Source organism: Lissotriton helveticus, chromosome 12, assembly GCF_964261635.1.
Source record: "Lissotriton helveticus chromosome 12, aLisHel1.1, whole genome shotgun sequence".
Classification (NCBI taxonomy): Eukaryota; Metazoa; Chordata; class Amphibia; order Caudata; family Salamandridae; genus Lissotriton; species Lissotriton helveticus.
Genome location: NC_136073.1, coordinates 825,158,851 through 825,175,887, shown reverse-complemented (window position 1 = coordinate 825,175,887; position 17,037 = coordinate 825,158,851). Strand labels below are relative to the sequence as shown.

Here is a 17,037-nt window from a genome sequence, read left to right as displayed (position 1 = left end):
AACCAGGCACGATCACCCCAGTCCACTTCTATGAAGAGTCGGGCTGCCAGACTCCGCCACGGTCAAGAAACAGCATGAAACAGTAGGTTCATACCAGTCAGGGAAAGCAAGTGGGATCTCCGCGGAACACCGTCCCAGCCAACAAGAAGCAACCAGGAGAACTTGGCAGCAGTCAGAATGCAAAAGTACCTCAAAGATCCACGTGGCCAAGCACAATATCTGGGCTGTCCAGCACGAAGCAAAGAAATCAGGATGTAGGAAACACTGCAGCATCGGGTCCACTTGGTCCCACAGAAGCGAACACCCAGCCGGAGATCCCAGCACAGCAGCTGGAGAAGTTTCAGCCATAACAACTCGGGGAGACGACACCGCGTCACAAGATGGCGGAGCAACCATGGCGGCGATCCGCAACTCCAAGTCCCAGTATTTCAAGGACAAGTCGATCCGCAGAACAGCCAGGGCAAACAGGACAGCACTCCGAGTAGGAGCCGCCCGAATCAAATGAAGTTTGGAGAGAGCAAATGAAGCAACGTCCCTATTTCCAGGAGAAAGACACTCCGAGGGGCCATCCGCCATCTTGAGCAAATCGCCCTCCGCCATTGTCGCAGCCGACTCCAATCCCACCAGGAGCACCGGAGGCCCCAGGATACACAGCCGATCTGCGGCGGATAGTGCTCGGCGGAGAAAGGAGAGTCACCAGAAGAACGGGCGTGCTCCCCACAACACTCAGGGGGGCCCTGCACCGGATCCCAGGCGGGACAATCGACAGAAGTGGGATTCTCACTCGAGGGGTGCCGGACAGCGCGGCTTCTCTCCTTCAGGCCGGCAGGCAAGCGGGGTGGCCCACCATCGGGGGTGGGTCCGCTCCGGCGCTTCCGGCTCGCGGCTCTCACCATCGGGTCTCTTCACCGGTTCCGGACCGCCGGCACTCCGAACAACTCCGGGCAGGGGCAGCACTCGAGGCCCCGGCGTCAGGGCCGGGAAGGCCAGCAAGGCAACAAGGGCAGAACGCAGAAACCCCTGCACGCCAGAGCCCCGGAAAAGGACGGTGAGTGAAGGCTTTTTCTTGGTAACCGAATTCGGAACACCCCGAACAGGATGAAAGACAGGATAGGTGGCGGGGAGGAAGGGATCTCGGAGCGAGGCGTTTATGCGACTGTTCCGATCGCCATCTTGGCTCCTCTCAACATACCACCTTCTTAATTACTAGCGCAATGAAGCGATTTAATTTCTGAAGGTATATGATTGCAATCTGGGAAGATCACCACATGCACTGGTGCTACGAAAGGCCATGCCTCTGGTATGTTTTCATTCAGAAGTGGGTGGGCAGACTGGATCATCTGGCAGAAAAAAACGTCCTGTTTCAGATCCAATGATATGGGCAACTTTCGTACACCTGCCACCACATTTGAATGGCAAAGGTGAACTATAAAAACACCAATCTACGGGTGTAAACATCAAAAGACATGCTAAAACACGCCATACAAACGCAGCATTTTCAAGCATTCTTGATAACTTGGGTGCAGTGGTTACATTTCAGGAACGCTTCTGGGAAAGGAACAGAAGCAGTTCTAGTGGACACCTTGATGAAGCAAGATCTACACAAGGCTTTCGTCCCCAGACTAGATCACTCAGCAGCCTTTGAAACAATCGACCATGCCACAAGGCTCTATTGTCTAAGAAGTGTCAGAAAGGAGGCCCACTTGTTTTCGAGGTTTGACTATCCCTCCTCAGATTTTGTTTATTGCCTTGGTGACTGACTGTTAGCTGTTCAGACCTGGATGGCAGAGAATTCTTGAAATGAAACGGCAATAGAGCAGAAATCCAGATGACTGGGTAATGAATCCTCGATATGGTCTGAAAGACTTTGGTCCGACACCCGTTGAGATCCTCTAGTACCTGTCACTGTAGCAAAAAGATCTTGGCGTTTGGGTTGAATGCAACCAAAGTTGTGATATGCAGAGCCACCCGCTTTTTACTCTTACACTGTAAAAAAAAAAAACTCCTGTCATTTACACCTCAGAATTGTGGGCCAGTTGTTTGATGATTAATTGTGGCTATGTCTTACATTTGGTAATGCCTTACATGTAGGCCTCCTCGAGGGGAATTGGACTAAACTCCTGAGCTTACAGTGAAGTTGGTTCATTTTTGCTCTTTTGAAATTTGACTCGGTGTCCAAGACATTGAGTTCCTTGAAATGTAGCAATGGATCGAGTTTAAAATGCTGTGGCTTGTACTGAATAACTGTTAAAATACTTTACTGACGTAGTTAATTAAAACCATATCATAACCTAAGATCAAAAGTCAGGGTCCCGCTTGGCTTACGTTGAAACATACTGGAAAACAAATGATCCCTTGATACAGTCAAAGAAAAATCCTACACATGATAAAATTCATATCTCGCACAGTGCACATGAATAAACCCCTTTTCCACAGAAAAAAGGAGAGAATAAATCTTACTCAAGATCCTTACTCTGAATAACATAAACTGCCACTAAATCATGCAGTGAAAAAATATTTTGATTTAGTATGTACAATACTTATAAAAACACACTTTGTGTAATAAAATGCATATTCAAACATAACATCTCAATTTCACATAGTAAAAAAAAACATACAATTAAAAATCATACAATTAATCTCATCATTACAGAACAGGACATTAAGTAACACTTCTACCACAAAAAACCCTAATATATAGGGGAACAACAACAGTCGACAATACACTTTGTCTTCTAGTACCACATGTCCCTAGGAATGATTTCTACAAGATTAGCTTATATACATAAGACTGTAATTTGTATCTGCAGGTCCAACTTGTCCTCGGGATAATGTACAGAAATGCGTCGACGCGTTTCGATGGATGTCTGATTATTCCATCTTTATCAAGACAATAAAATAGGTTAATTTTTCTTTGTGTTATTTTTGATCATTGTATCCTTGGTTACGTAGTAATTCCATGCACTTATTCTTATTCTTTTTGAATTTGAACACTGGTTAGCTTATACCAACCCTTTCTTTGTAAGCGGAATAAAATCAACGCCATTTCGCAAGCTTTCCAAATTCCATATGTTCTGCAAGGGTTAAAACTAGAAATGGCATTTCTATTCTGTGAAAGGACGAAGCAGGATGGGAAATCCATGAGCTAATCAGAGCGCGACGCTAGCGCAACATGAGGGGAGGAGGTGTATATATTGAAGCCCCCACCACGTGAAAATATATGCGGAGGCTCTGTATGTTGGGGAGGAGGTGTATATATTGAAGTCCCCACCACGTGAAAATATATGCGGAGGCTCTGTATGTTAAAATAGAACATCAGGGACCCAGTTTTAACCCTTGCAGAACAAATGGAATTTAGCGAATTTGGAAAGCTTGCGAAACGGCAGTGATTTTATTGCTGCATGATTTAGTGGCAGTTTATGTTGATCAAAGTAAGGATCTTTAGAGATTTATTTTCCCTCCTTTTTTCTGGGGAAAAGGGATTCATTCATGTGTACTGTGCCAGATATGAATTTTATCATGTGTAGGATGTTTCTTTGACTGAGTGTATCAAGGGATAATTTGTTTTCCAGTATTGACAGTACTCCATTCCCATGGTACTTGACAAGGGGTCTCTCTTTTAAATACATACGTTGAAACATAGACAGTCACCGAGAAACATACACTGCAAAAGACCTAATAGATTTTACAGTATAGTTCTTATAAACAAGCTAAAAACAAAAAAAAAATTCCAATGGCCATCATAAATTTGAAAACACCACTTATAGGTGCATACCACAGCCAGTAAAATAAAGTTTAGCTGTTATGGCACATGTGCAAAGATGTAGCAAACTTAGAGAAGGTAACAAAAACTTTCTCTGACCTAAAATGATAAAATAATGGATAGCAACATACGACATGGTCACTCAATTTACGTACAAAACCTCAACAGAATCGGTGGCTTATCCCCCAACTCCTTTTTAATCAAAACAAAGAGGCCAAATCGCAATCTGAAGTAATACATTTTCCGGCTCCAGAAGAATTAATTAACCAGGCCGTGTGAGAACTGCCAACAAAAAAACAATCTTGCCACCAAGCTGCTATGTTCCTTGCCTGCCAATTGCATGATGCCTCAAAAATTTTACAAAAAAGGAGACAGAAAAGAATTCTTGAGCCAAAGGGAGAAGAAGAACGTATACAAATCGAGGTTGCACATACGATCCAGAGTTCTGTCAAGCATCACATCATGCATTATTACCATGACAGTGTACAAGTGCACCCCCCCCCCACCCGAGCTTTCCTTTTAAAATAACTACTTTGGTCTCCATACACCTGAAATGAAATGTAACAAATCTGAATTTTGAGTCACTATCTGCCTGCCTAATCCATTAAGAATTAAACCCCAAATAATTGACTGAACCCCAATAGTCACCCACCTCAAACTTTTTCCTTCAATAGTTCGGCAAAAGCACGCTGGATCTTAACTGGAGTCACCACCCCCCACAGGATTAACCCCAACAATTTAGCAGAGTAAAATAAATAACTGTGACCATTCAAAGACTAAGTTCTAGATCAAAATAAAGTTAAAACCTGTATAAAAAAAAAACCAACACAATAAGCAACAGTCTCCAATTGGTTGATCAGGAGCTACCGGTAGCTCACCGAAACCCCGCGATTAGCTCGCGCCCCCTCACCTCTATTTTGTAGCCTGTTAAGTCTCTTATTATTGTTAGGCCTTTTTTCATAGCTGTTGGGCGCCCTCACCCAAACCAGAGGTTCAGATTTGCCTAATTGTGCTTAGCTGGGGTGGGGCGAAGAGGATGATGATGCTACTGCTGAACTCCGTGTCTGTGCCACCTGCCTTTCATAGCCTTACACCGTGCTTCTGATTGTGCACGCCATGTACTGGAGCAGAGCAGCAGGTCCTGGAAAGCCTACTAGTGTTCAGGTGGAACAAGCTGTATTGCACTGCTACGGACCCAAGGAACCTACCTTTTTAGGGCTCGCTGCCGGTAGCAGCGCGAAGCACTGCCGCAGAGAGTATTACAGTCACCGTGCTCACAGCCAAGGGAGTACAGAGCTGTGCACGAGCGGCTATTGGCCTGTGCCCGAGCCGATTGTGCTCTGTGAACGTGCACGTCTCCGGAAGACGTGCTGCGCCCGAGCTGGCTCCAGCTTGGTTTTTTTGGATCCATTTCGCGGCCGACGCAACTAAACGCTGACGTCTTGTTAATCGTTCTCATTGCCCCAACCTGCCACTTAACATCCCCGTGCAGTCCCCTACCCCCACCACCACCTCGTAATGTAGAGCACTGGGATTTATTAAGGCAGTCGCACTGCAGGCCCAATACGTTCTCACCGCCTTCTCTGCATCGGAGAGGACGTGGCACCAGCTAAAGAAACAATAGCATAAACTGGAACGGATTTGGTGGTAGATTTCCACATTGCCTTGTGTGCACCGATCGTAAACATGCAGTAAAAATGCTGCGGTTCATTTTCAGGTCTGTAGCCCTTAAATCGTCTTTAGAGAAATTATCCTGCGCCCCGCCCTCCATCACTGCTTGTTATTTTTAATCCTTTGGCGCCCTTTGCCGTCACTTTTAATGAGCATTTTCCTGTCTCAGCTCAATGACCAATTCATCAACGGCGCACTTTATCTTTCACAAACGCTTGCTCGGTAGCCCTCTCTTACCCCACTTCTCCTCTCAGGCACCTTGTCCCTCCCTCATTGCCCCCCTCTCCTTTCAGGCTTCTCGTTCCACCCTCGCTGCTCCACTCTCTCTCCAGGTTTCTTGTCCTCTCATGCTGCCCTCTTCCTCCTCTAGGCCTCACGTCCCTTCTCTGCTCCTCTCTCTTCCTCCAGGCCTCTCGTCCCTCCCCCTCTCTCTGAAAGTCTCTCGTCCCTCCCTCGTTGCTCTCCTCTCGATCCAGGCTTCTTGTCGCTCACTCGTTGCTCCCTTCTCCCTCCAGGCCTCTTGTCCCCCCTCTGCAGCTCTCCACTCCCTCCAGGCCTCTCGTCCCTTCCGTCTCCCTCCAAGCCGCTGGTCCCTCTCTTGTTGCTCGTCTCTCCCTCCAGGCTTCTCATCCCTCTCTTGTTGCTCCCCTCTCCCTCCAGGCTTCTCATCCCTCTCTTGTTGCTCCCCTCTCCCTCCAGGCTTCTTGTCCTCCCATGCTGCTTGTCCTCCCATGCTACTTTCTTCTCCCTCCAGGCCTCTCGTAATTTCCTTCTCCCTCCAGGCTTCTCATCCCTCCCTTGTTGCTCCCCTCCCCCTCTGCTTAATTTGAGCCGGTGGTTGCCGCACCCAGGATAATGTGCAGCATGGATAAATACTAATAAGGTCCCAAAGGCGAGACTGATTGCATTGCAAATGCTTGTGTTTGGGCTGTTCCCATTGTTTGAGTTGCTGCTTTTAAGCTTCTCCCACTGTTGATTAATTGTGGTAGACTGTTGCCTTATTTGTTGTTTTTTTAAGGAGGGGGGCTCTGCTGCACAACCATTCAACAACAACTGGTTCAAATATGTTCTCTCAATGTTTCAAGCTTTATTACAAATGTCACAAAAAGATGTTAATATTTCACTTCTGGTCTTGGATTTTCGTCACAATAAAATACACTGAACATAATCTTCACAAAAGTTATTTACAAAAGTTTAGGGTATTGCCATTAAACATTACAATAACTTTTATTTAAGTATTAATTATAAAAAAAATGCTATTGTTATTTGTAATATCAATACAGCTAAGTCACGTAAATGCAAAACATGTTGCATTACAAATGCTATAGGTGTCACATTTGCAAAAGTTATAACTATTGGCATTGTAAATGACAAAGCTATTAATTTTGCTATTTTCAAAACCAACACATAAATACAAAATTTGTCATTTACAATACCAATAGCTCAAACTTTCCTAATGCGAGACCTATTGCATTGCAAATGCTTGTTTCTTCTGGCTCACTAAATTGGAGTAGCAGTTCAATCGGTAAGCCTAGGCCTGGCCAGTAAACACCTTAATGCACTGTTCTCCAGACTGGAGCTGTTATATGCGCCTTCTGTACTGTAAGTGTGCTGCAGCCGCTGGTATATCAGGGGCAACTGAAAGACTTGGAAATGTCTCGTTTATAGCCAAGTCTGCACCAGCCTAGAGCGAAGGAGGCCCTTAAGATGCCTTCAGCAACATTGCCTCATAGTTTGGAAGAAGCCGAAAAGGCTAGCAAAGTCGAAATTTAGGTTTATAAATCAGAAGCAGCAGGATGTTGTCAAGGCTCAATTTCCGTTACTGAAGGCTCAAGATAAAAAAATAAATAAAAAATAAACACACCCCCGTCTGCACTCCTAAAAAGAAAAAAAAGAAATTGGTCCAAGCAAGGCCATGACTTGCTACAGCCTTTGACAAGTGTTCCTAGTGTAAGTGGTAATCAACACCAATACTAAAGCAGTTTCTTTGGGTAGCAAAAGTTCTGGATCATAGACAGACCCAGATTATTTTAGTTATATCCCCAGTTTGAAGGTGGAGTTTGACTGCCTCTTGGGAACAGAGTGCGTCAACAACACCCATATAACACTGAAAATACCCGGTGTTACTCTTTATTCAATAAAAGCTGTTAAAAAACAACAGGTATCTCACACACTTACGTAAAGAGTCTGGAGTCTCAAAGTTGTTTTGCAGATGCATTGTGAGCCCCTGCCATGGCCTAGTAGCTGCACAGGCGAGGGCTTAGCAGATTTAACTTGCACATGAAAATGTTTTTTTTTTTTTTAACAGTGTGAAACTCTGCTTTATTAATGATTAAATTTAATCACTGAAATAAAGCGTTTCAGACTTTGTTTTTAATGAACAAGTTACTTACCTTTGGTAACGATATATCTGTAAGAGACATATATTAGTTATTGATTTCTTACCTTAGAATTACCCCCAGGCATCAGCCTGGATCCGGAGTAATTTTTTCGTAGCAGTACCCCTGCGCGTCGGTAGGTGGTATTGGCCAACTCAGTGTTAGTCGTCGGCATCGCCGAGAAGCCGTCGCGGTATCTACTTAGACACCGCCCTCGCGCGCTGACATAAGTTCTTTACACGACATTCCACGCCTGAGGCGCAGAGCCATGCAAGACACTTATGCACAAAACTAGGGCCCTGACCATGAAAGGGAGTCGCTGACCCTAGAAGTCAGTTTGCAGAACGGGGAGGATGGGTGTAGCGGTAAGGAATCTATAACTGATATATGTCTCTTACAAATATGTTGTTATCGAAGGTAAGTAACTTGTTCATCTGAAAGAGACTATTTGTTATAGATTCCTAAGCTTAAAATAGATACTCCAGCAATACCACCCCCGGAGTTGGGACTGAGAACTAAGTTCACACCAGAAACTTCTGGAGAACTGAACGGCCGAAGAAGTAGTCTCTCCGGACTTGGCTGTCCAGGCAATAGTGTTTAGTAAACTTGTGCAGGGAATAGACCCCTCCACATTCTGTCGTGGAACGTCAACGGCCTACTAGACAGCATAAAACGTACTGCTGTTCTTCGCAGCTCCCAGCGTCATGCTCCAGATATCCTTTTTCTACAGGAAACACCTTCTGGGCACTCATTGCACCTTCCTCGCCCGGTATGGGTTCGACAGGGTCTGGCATTCTGGTTTCGTACGGGGCTCCCGGGGGGTTGCCCTACTGCTTCGCAAGGGGCTTCCCTTTACCTGGACACAGGCCAAGACGGACACACAAGGCCGCTACATGGCCATGACGGGCAAGATCGAAGGGCATCCTTTTAATCTCCTCTGTGTATACATTCCCCCGCCACAACGTCCTCTGCCCTTTGACGTCTCACACTTGTAGTCTCCACCTTTTCACAGGGTCTGACGGTCATTGGGGGCGACTTTAGTGCCGTTATGCAACCCTCCCGTGACACGACATTTGCTCCCTCGGCTTCCCGTCATGCCTCTGCGAAGCGCCGATCTGACTGGTCCTCCGCTCTGGGTCTCGGCGATGCATGGAGGTGTGGCATCCCCACCGAGAACAATACACTCACACTTCGGCGGCCCACCATACTCACTCTCATATCGACATGCTCCTGTTGCCAGCCCCAGACTGTCAGTTGATGTCCGGGGCTACGAACCTGCCCGAGACAACTCGGACCACTCGCTTGTTTCCTTCCATCTCGGGAACACCCCTGGTGGTGATTGTACGGCTTGGCGGATGAATTCCTGGTTTCTGTATGATGCGGACTGCCTAGAGCATCTGTGACTGCTGAAATGTTATTTTTATTCAAACTTAGTTTAGATTCCACTTGATTGGGCCATGTATTATGTTGAAAAACATGCATTCTACATAAAGAGAAATCCCTATTCACCCCCACAACGAAAACAGACTAGTGAATAAAACCCTAAATGAATCACGAGTTAAAAACTATTTAAATCGGAACGAGGGCAGGACTTCTAAAACTTTTTTGTAAAGGAATATGTGGTGATGGGGAAATAATTGAGGCAGTTTATGATAAATCAAGTCTCTTTTTTGAAAACTAGCGATCTTGCAGCTAAGCTAGACTTCAATAAATCACATTTGGTAAGGAATACATGATGAGGTCTAACTTGTACAGTGTGTGAACAAGTTGGATTGAAGACAACAAAATGAGGTCATACGCTTGTATCCTGCAGTAGCTTGTTACACTTTCCAGGAATGCTACCTAGCAAGACAAGCTTTAGCTTCTGGTAGCACAACCTGCAGCTGTCTGTAGCTTCAAAATAGGGAGTGCGGCCCCTTTTGTTCAAACCACAGTATGGGCTCCGAAGAAATTAGGCTTAAAGTCAATGAAGCTGGGCATGGGGGGTGGCGCTATCGGATAAATGTGAGAGTTGCTTAGCCTTTATTAGCTCATAACTTTTCACTGATCAGACGTAGCTCTCACTACAGAAAAGGTTGGAGACCCCTGATAGAGAGGATAACTTTCATACAACCACAGACCAAGGCCGTGCAAGAAGTTATAAAGGCATAAATGGATTACAGCAAAAGCAGGGGTGGCAAAGAAGAATGTGGCTCACTTTTATAAACATGTAACACTAGTAACTTATGTTGATGCCCTTACTCTACTTAGATGTGTGAAATTTGATTCTTGAGACCGCATGTCATCATCCCACCTTTGTGTTAGGACGGAATAACTGCAAACAATACAGGGGAAGCAGATTAGTGTACAGGATCCACTTTACATCTTCCTTGAGAATGAAGAATCAAATTCCTTTGACTAGTGCAATATTTCAGTGCAGCCACTTTTTACACAACTGGGATAGCTCCTCTAATTTTGTTGAGTCTTTTGCATATTTCACCTCTAGCTTGCCCTCTCGACAAGTCGTCTGCATGAAACCGACCCCTTAATTTCATCTCCTGGATTCCAAAATGATCAAAAATAACAGAATCCTTCCTTGAGTTTACATGGTTGTTTTAACACTTTCAAAGAGAGTAATTTGTTTCAAGATTTTCACTTTGCAATCCAGCTCCCAAGAAGGTATAATAATCTCACGATTAAGGATATGAACAATCTGGCAATTTTTTACATAGCCCCTTGTGGTTCTTGTTAAGCCTGGTCCTAAGTGCTTGTGCACAACAGAAAAACTGATCGTGTTCGATCACACGGACCACCTTTCTATCCTGTCCTGTTTTCTTGTCTGGTTGGTCTCCAAATTTACTCCAGCTTTCTCGCAACTATTCTGGACAATTACAATGGCACAAACTCTACATAATGAGAAAAAAAAAAAAAAAAAAAGATGATATACGGAGTGCTGAACAAATCAAACATTCACCCCCAGTCACAGATCTGGGCCAAATACATTGTTTTTATATTTGCCATGCCAGTTAAGACCCAGCCATATGCAAATCAGTGTTGACCCCGCTACCCATGTTAACAGTTTAGCCGGAACTGACCGACCAAGTCCTCCCCAAACCAGAAACAAGCATCCTGCGACAAGTTTCATGTTATCACCCCTTATCAGCCAGACTAGCTGGAATCCGGTGGCGTAGCAAGCACAGGACCAACGTCTGGGCATACCCTTCCCGAAATCAGTCCCAGGATGCTTTTTCCCGGTCCAGGAAGGACCTGGCCTGGCAGTTCGTGCTGGACTGTTCCCATGAGGAGATGGGTCAAGACTGATTTCCATATGGCTGGGCCCACACTGGGGTGGCATAATGAGAAAAAGAATGATGGATTCAACACAGATCTCTTGACTGGGGATGAGAGGTTGAAAAGTTTCCGCACTCCGCCCATCATCTTGTTGTGTTTACAAACTATACATAAGACACAAGTCAGATAACAGCTCATACACCCAGCACAGTCCAGATAAGACAAATAGGTGTGGATTACTGAGTTTATTTGAAGCAGCACTGTACATGACACGCCATGCACTATCCTACCCACCCCCAACTGGATATAGTCAAATTCAACAACACTTCATACCACCAGCATTTACTTATGTCGGCAATAGGCACACCTACCATCCTGGAACACACATGTATTCAGTTCAGATCCCTGGTCACAACCCTCAAACAAGATTAATTTTAACTCACAAAATATTAACCCATTTGCATATTCTCCTAACAGGAACATACCAACTCCCACTACTAATTGCATATCCTGATAAGCTACATCAGACTTTGGTCTGGAACAATTTAGAAAGTCACTCCTGCACTATGAAAAACCACACTGAGGCATATTGTGAGGTATACAAATAAAAGTAACATAACCTAATGAGTTGTGAGACGGGGGGCGGGGAGAAGAGAGAACATGATCCATTATTTCCTTTATTTATTTATGCGATTTTATATAGCGCGAACTTTACCCGAAGGTGTCAGAGCGCTTCACAATAGGAACATAACTGATACATGAGAACATTACAAGTGAGCAAAATACAAAAGCAAACGTTACATTAAATGAAGCAAAAATGACAATCGTGTGCCAACAAATTACAAGAGGTAGCAAACGGTGCATTACAGGAGGAAAAAGTGACGTGTGCCGGTTACAAAAGCGTACAAAATAAACATAGAGGTATAATACTGCAATAAATGGAGGACACTCAAGCACAAGAACAAACGTTACGTAGGCACTGGTGGCACTTGTGCAGGGATCGAAAACAAACAAATGTAAGAGGTAGAAAACAGTGTGTTACAAGAGAAAGTGACTGGTGCATGTTACACACGAGTACCAAACACAGGTAGAAGGATAATACTGCAAAAAATGGCAGACTCTCAAACCACAAGAACACACTGGGAAGACACTTCCATAGTCAAGTCAGTAGATTTTCTATAATGGAAGGGTTTCCTTCAGATAATAGAGAGGGCATAGATTACATTTGGAAGTGTCTTTGAAGGAGGAGAACTTTGAGGTCAGTTTTGAAGGCCTGGGAGGAGGTGGTGGTCCGGAGCCGAGGCGGAAGTGAGTTCCAGATTCTCACTGCGCAGCCTGAAAAGGATTGGGCCATCGATCTTTCCTTCTTGAAAGTGGGAGGTTCAAGCAGTAGATTTTCCGCATTTCGTGATGGTCTAGAGCCTCCAGAGAGTTTCAGTTTATTCGCCAGGTAGCGCGGAGAGGAGGAGTGCAAGGCTTTGTGGGTGATGCAGGCAGTCTTGTATATAGCTCTAGCCTCGATGGGAAGCCAGCGGAGGGTGGATAGCATGGGAGTGATGTGGTCGCTTCTTTTGGCCCCAAAAATGAAATGAGCTGCTGAATGGAGAACAGACTTAAGGGGGAACAGGTGGGATTTGGGGAGGCCAGTCAGAAGAGAATTGCAGTAGTCCAGTCTGGAGAGGACCAGCGATTGGACCAGGGTTTTAAGGTCATGCTCCGGGAAGAAGCGACAAATCCCCCAAAGAAGGCGCAGTTGGTATCGGCCAGACTTTGCAATTGAATTAATATGGGAGAGTAGATTGAGTTTTGTGTCGAGTATGACACCAAGGGATTTTGCGCTGTCAACAATGATGGGTTTATTGTTCAGCAGATTCATCTGGTCCATCCATGATTGAACCAGGGGAGGAGAGGAGGAGGAATTCAGTTTTGGAGGGATTCAGAATCAGTTGATGTGTTGACATCCAGTTTTGAATGGAGTCGAGGGTAGAGCTTAGGACGGAGAGATCGTGAGTGGAGGCAACCTTGAGGTAGATTTGAGTGTCGTCTGCGTAGAGATGATAGTTGACCCCAGATTTACTTAGGAGATTTCCCAGAGGTTCCAAATAGAGATTGAACAATGTGGGTGCAAGAATAGAGCCTTGGGGAACACCTTGACCCACCGCCGAAGGAGATGAAAGACTGTCCGCTATTTTGATCATTTGGGATCCATCAGAAAGGAAAGAAGCAAACCATTTAAGCACAGTGCCCTCCATGCCCATTCTCTGTTGAAGAGTGTTGAGGAGGGTGTTGTGATTGACAGTGTCAAAGGCTGCCGAAAGGTCAAGGAGAATTAGAAGACAAGACCCCCACCCCCAGTCTAGTATTCGCAGCGCGTCATCAATCACTTGCAGCAGGGCAGTTTCCGTGCTGCAGTTTTGGATGAAGCCGGACTAAAAATTGTCAAGAAGATCATTGTCCTTGATATGACGAGAGAGTTGTTTCGCAACACATCTTTCTATGATCTTCGCAAGAAAGGGTAGGTTAGTGATAGGGCGGAAGTTGTTGAGGTCATTCGCATCCGCAGTGGGTTTTTTAAGCAGAGGGGTGACCTGCCCAGTTTTGAAGGGAACAGGGAGGGAGCCTTGACAGAGTGAGAGGTTGACCAGAGTGGTCCAATAGGGAAGAGAATGGGTATAGAAGTCAATGGCAATGGCACTAGGGATGGGGGTCGAGCGAGTGGTTGGAGGGCTTTGTTTTGAGGATGCACTTGAGGAGGACATCTTCAGAGATGGGGTCGAAGTTCTGCCAAATGGCTAGATATTTGCGCTCCTCTAGATGGGTAGGATTAGCGACCTGAACCACAAGTGATTTCACTTTTTCGTCAAAGAATACAGCAAAATCAGCAGCTTTCTTTGTAGAATCCTCCAATTTGGAGGTTGGGGGAAGAGTAGTTAGTATTCTTGATGAGATCAAATAGTTTTTTGGGTCTATTTTTGGCTGAGTCAAGGAGGGTTCTGAAGTGTGATGCTTTCCCAAGGAAGATGTGCTTGTGGTCCTTGGATCTTGCTGAACGAAGCGTAGCCAAATTATCGGTGGAGGGTGCTTGCCTCCATTGTTTCTCCAGGAGTCTTAGGTGCTTCAGTTTAAAAAAAAAACTTTACAATGTGCAGAGACTTAAAACGTGAGGTTATGCTTACGCACTAAAAACAAGATGTTAAAGGGACATTTGAACCCTCTGGATTCTAAGTGCACACTGTGAAATCAGAACACCAGTTGAGAAGGTTTTTTTTTTATTTTTTACTTTTTCGGTTAGAGAGATGTAGTATACTGACATTTAGTGTATCACGCCTTTCATGCCTCTCTACCTTGCTGCTCAGCCAGTGTAGGTGTTCTGTGTAATGTTGGATGTGTGGGGAGGTAATGGAATGCTGGAATGTCTGTGAGTGGTGTCAGTTGTGAGGGTGAGCTGAGCAGAAAGGGAGCTGCTCCTGGTGGGGCACTGAAGAGAAGATTTAATCTACATCTTATTTCTGTCCTACGCCATGTTGTGATTCCTGATCTTCATAATCTACAATAAAAATACATGGAAATCCAACTGGCCTTTCTGTTACATCCATTATTACAAGAGGCCAATCATGACTTAATATTAAGCACATTGGCCAGGATATATTACAGTGACATGGAAAGTAAAATATAGTAATACCAGCCGAATCTAAGCAGCAGGACACAAACGGCAACTGGACTACTTCAAATCTGTCAATAAATACTGTCGCTGGGAATATCACCTCTACTAATGCTTGAGATTCGGATTAAAACAACTGCAGCATGATACGGTATTCCATCTTGAGACGCCACATGTTCTGAGGAAAGATTTTGCAACTATATGCCTCAGTCGAACATAAACAACAAACACTTACTAGTAAATGTTCTCAGAACAATTAATCCACAGTAACTATTAGTAACAGGTAAGAAAATTATGCCTTCATTTTTATTGTAGCCCCACCGCAAGCAGAATTATAAAACATCAGTAATTCCTCATTACTAACATTACACAAAAGAGACACTAGATATTTCAGAACTAGAAATTATTGCAGGACAATCGCACACCAACCACTACTAATATATGACGTAGGCACCGTTCTTGCACCAGTATGTAAATCTTCTGCTAGTCTAAGAGATTGCTCACTCAGTGTTCCAGCATAGTACACACTGTTAACATTTGTCCAGGGCCACACAATTCGGGAGTGAGAATTCAGACCAGTAATTTTGTTCCTCTGTCAATAGGGCACTTTATTCACATTCCCCCCCCCCCCCCACACTTTATTCACATTCATTGACCTTATGAACTTAAAAATTAGTCCACATTCGTTATTCTTCAAGACAAAGCACATTCAAAGGGGCTGAATCTCCAACGTTTAGGTTTGTAAAGGCTTGATACTTCTTTTTAAACAGTTTAATATCATCAATTTACCAACAAAAAAGTTCCCCTTTGTACCGTAAACATCCTTGCTTCAGGCGCATTGGTCAAGAATATACCTTAAGTACTACGAATAACCTTATTTGTTATCAGAACAGCCACCACAAAGAGACCAAGGCTACATCAAAAGCCCTCCTCACGGTTACAACAGATCTTCCTACACATTCAACATGACATCTCTGGTGACAGTCACATCTTACCAGGTTCAGTCTATGGGCCAATACAGGATGCTGTTAGAAACATGAACATTTAAAAAAGTCTAACGTCTTCACAAGATCAGCTATATAAAGGCGATTTGTTACGCACCTTAAAAAAATTGACAGACGTGTATTAAAATACACCTTTAGACCATGTCAAAGAACAACCTTTTTAGTCCTTGCAACCTCGCCCTCCAGCTAATCATTTAAAGGAGGTGGAAATTAAAAAAGAACCACCTTTTCAGCATTCTTTTTACACGTGCACTTCCAGAGAATAAAGAGCACATGGCGCTTAATTTTTCATCTGGATTTAAATGTATCGAAAGCAAAACGTTAGTATAGAATATTTACGAAAAATATACTCCCTTTACTCCTCAAATCCGCAAATCAGGAGGCAAAGCTTAGCACAAACAAACATTGCACATGAACTCCATGGCTTTCTGCCTAATACAGTGATAACTCCAAATGGCGTCCAGATATTTAGGGTTCACGAAATGCAAATTAAAAAAATTAGGTAAACCCCTTTGGCCAAGTATTCGCCTGTCAAATGGTTACCCTCTGGACACGCACTTGCTTCCACTGCCCACTCCACATTAATACGTCATCCCCTAAATTCCCCTCACTACCACACCCTTCTGACATCCCTGTGTCAACATCACCCCGTTTTCTTCTTCCCTGTCTTGTATCCCTCCATGAAGCAGGATTGACATCCACTCTACGTACGCCTATCTTCCTGCCTCACCTACGCCATTTTACAGCCCTTCTTGCGCTGTCTCTTACCTCTCAAGCTCGCCCACAACCTCGGCCGCCGCCTGTCAAAACGACCCTCCTCCGGTGTTTTCTCACCTGTATTGTTGCTCAGCCCCTTGAATTCCTCGCCGAATTCTCTCGAAGCTCAGTAACGCCCCTCTCCAGTTTCCCACCTGGTCATTGGTGAAGTTCACACCGAAGAAACAAAAAGGGGACACAGGGCGCGAAACCTTAAAGAAAGTAATGAAATAGAACAGCCATCTTGGAAGGGAGCGTGGTAAGATCATTTTTGACATAATCAGGAGGATGAAAATACGTTTTTTTCCTAGACTGTCAACAATTTTGTATCGCTTTTACAGTTTTTTAAAAACATTTTTTTAAAGAATAATATTTCAATAAAGAAAAACGCACAATATTCAGCTAAGCTATGATTTGTTTTCTTAGTTAAAAATGTTATGCTCGGTTCGTATTCCTTATTGAACTCGTTGCTTTAATTTCAAATGGTACAGTAGGTTAAAAAAAATATCCTCAGTACATGGAACGCGGTAAAAT

The 17,037-nt window shown here is 44.3% G+C and overlaps 1 protein-coding gene across 2 annotated transcripts in view; it reads right to left on the bottom strand.

The window, feature by feature from the left end:
• LOC144798873 (dnaJ homolog subfamily A member 1-like) overlaps positions 1 to 16,679 on the bottom strand; it is a 126,695-nt gene extending 110,016 nt beyond the window's left edge. The window contains exon 1 of one of the 2 annotated variants that reach the window (XM_078669964.1): positions 16,582 to 16,679. The gene's annotated coding sequence lies outside the window, so the exon portion shown is untranslated. Of the gene's footprint in view, positions 1 to 16,515 lie in introns of both variants that reach the window. The other variant, XM_078669963.1, reaches the window with a different exon arrangement.
• Between the last annotated feature and the right edge of the window lie 358 nt (positions 16,680 to 17,037).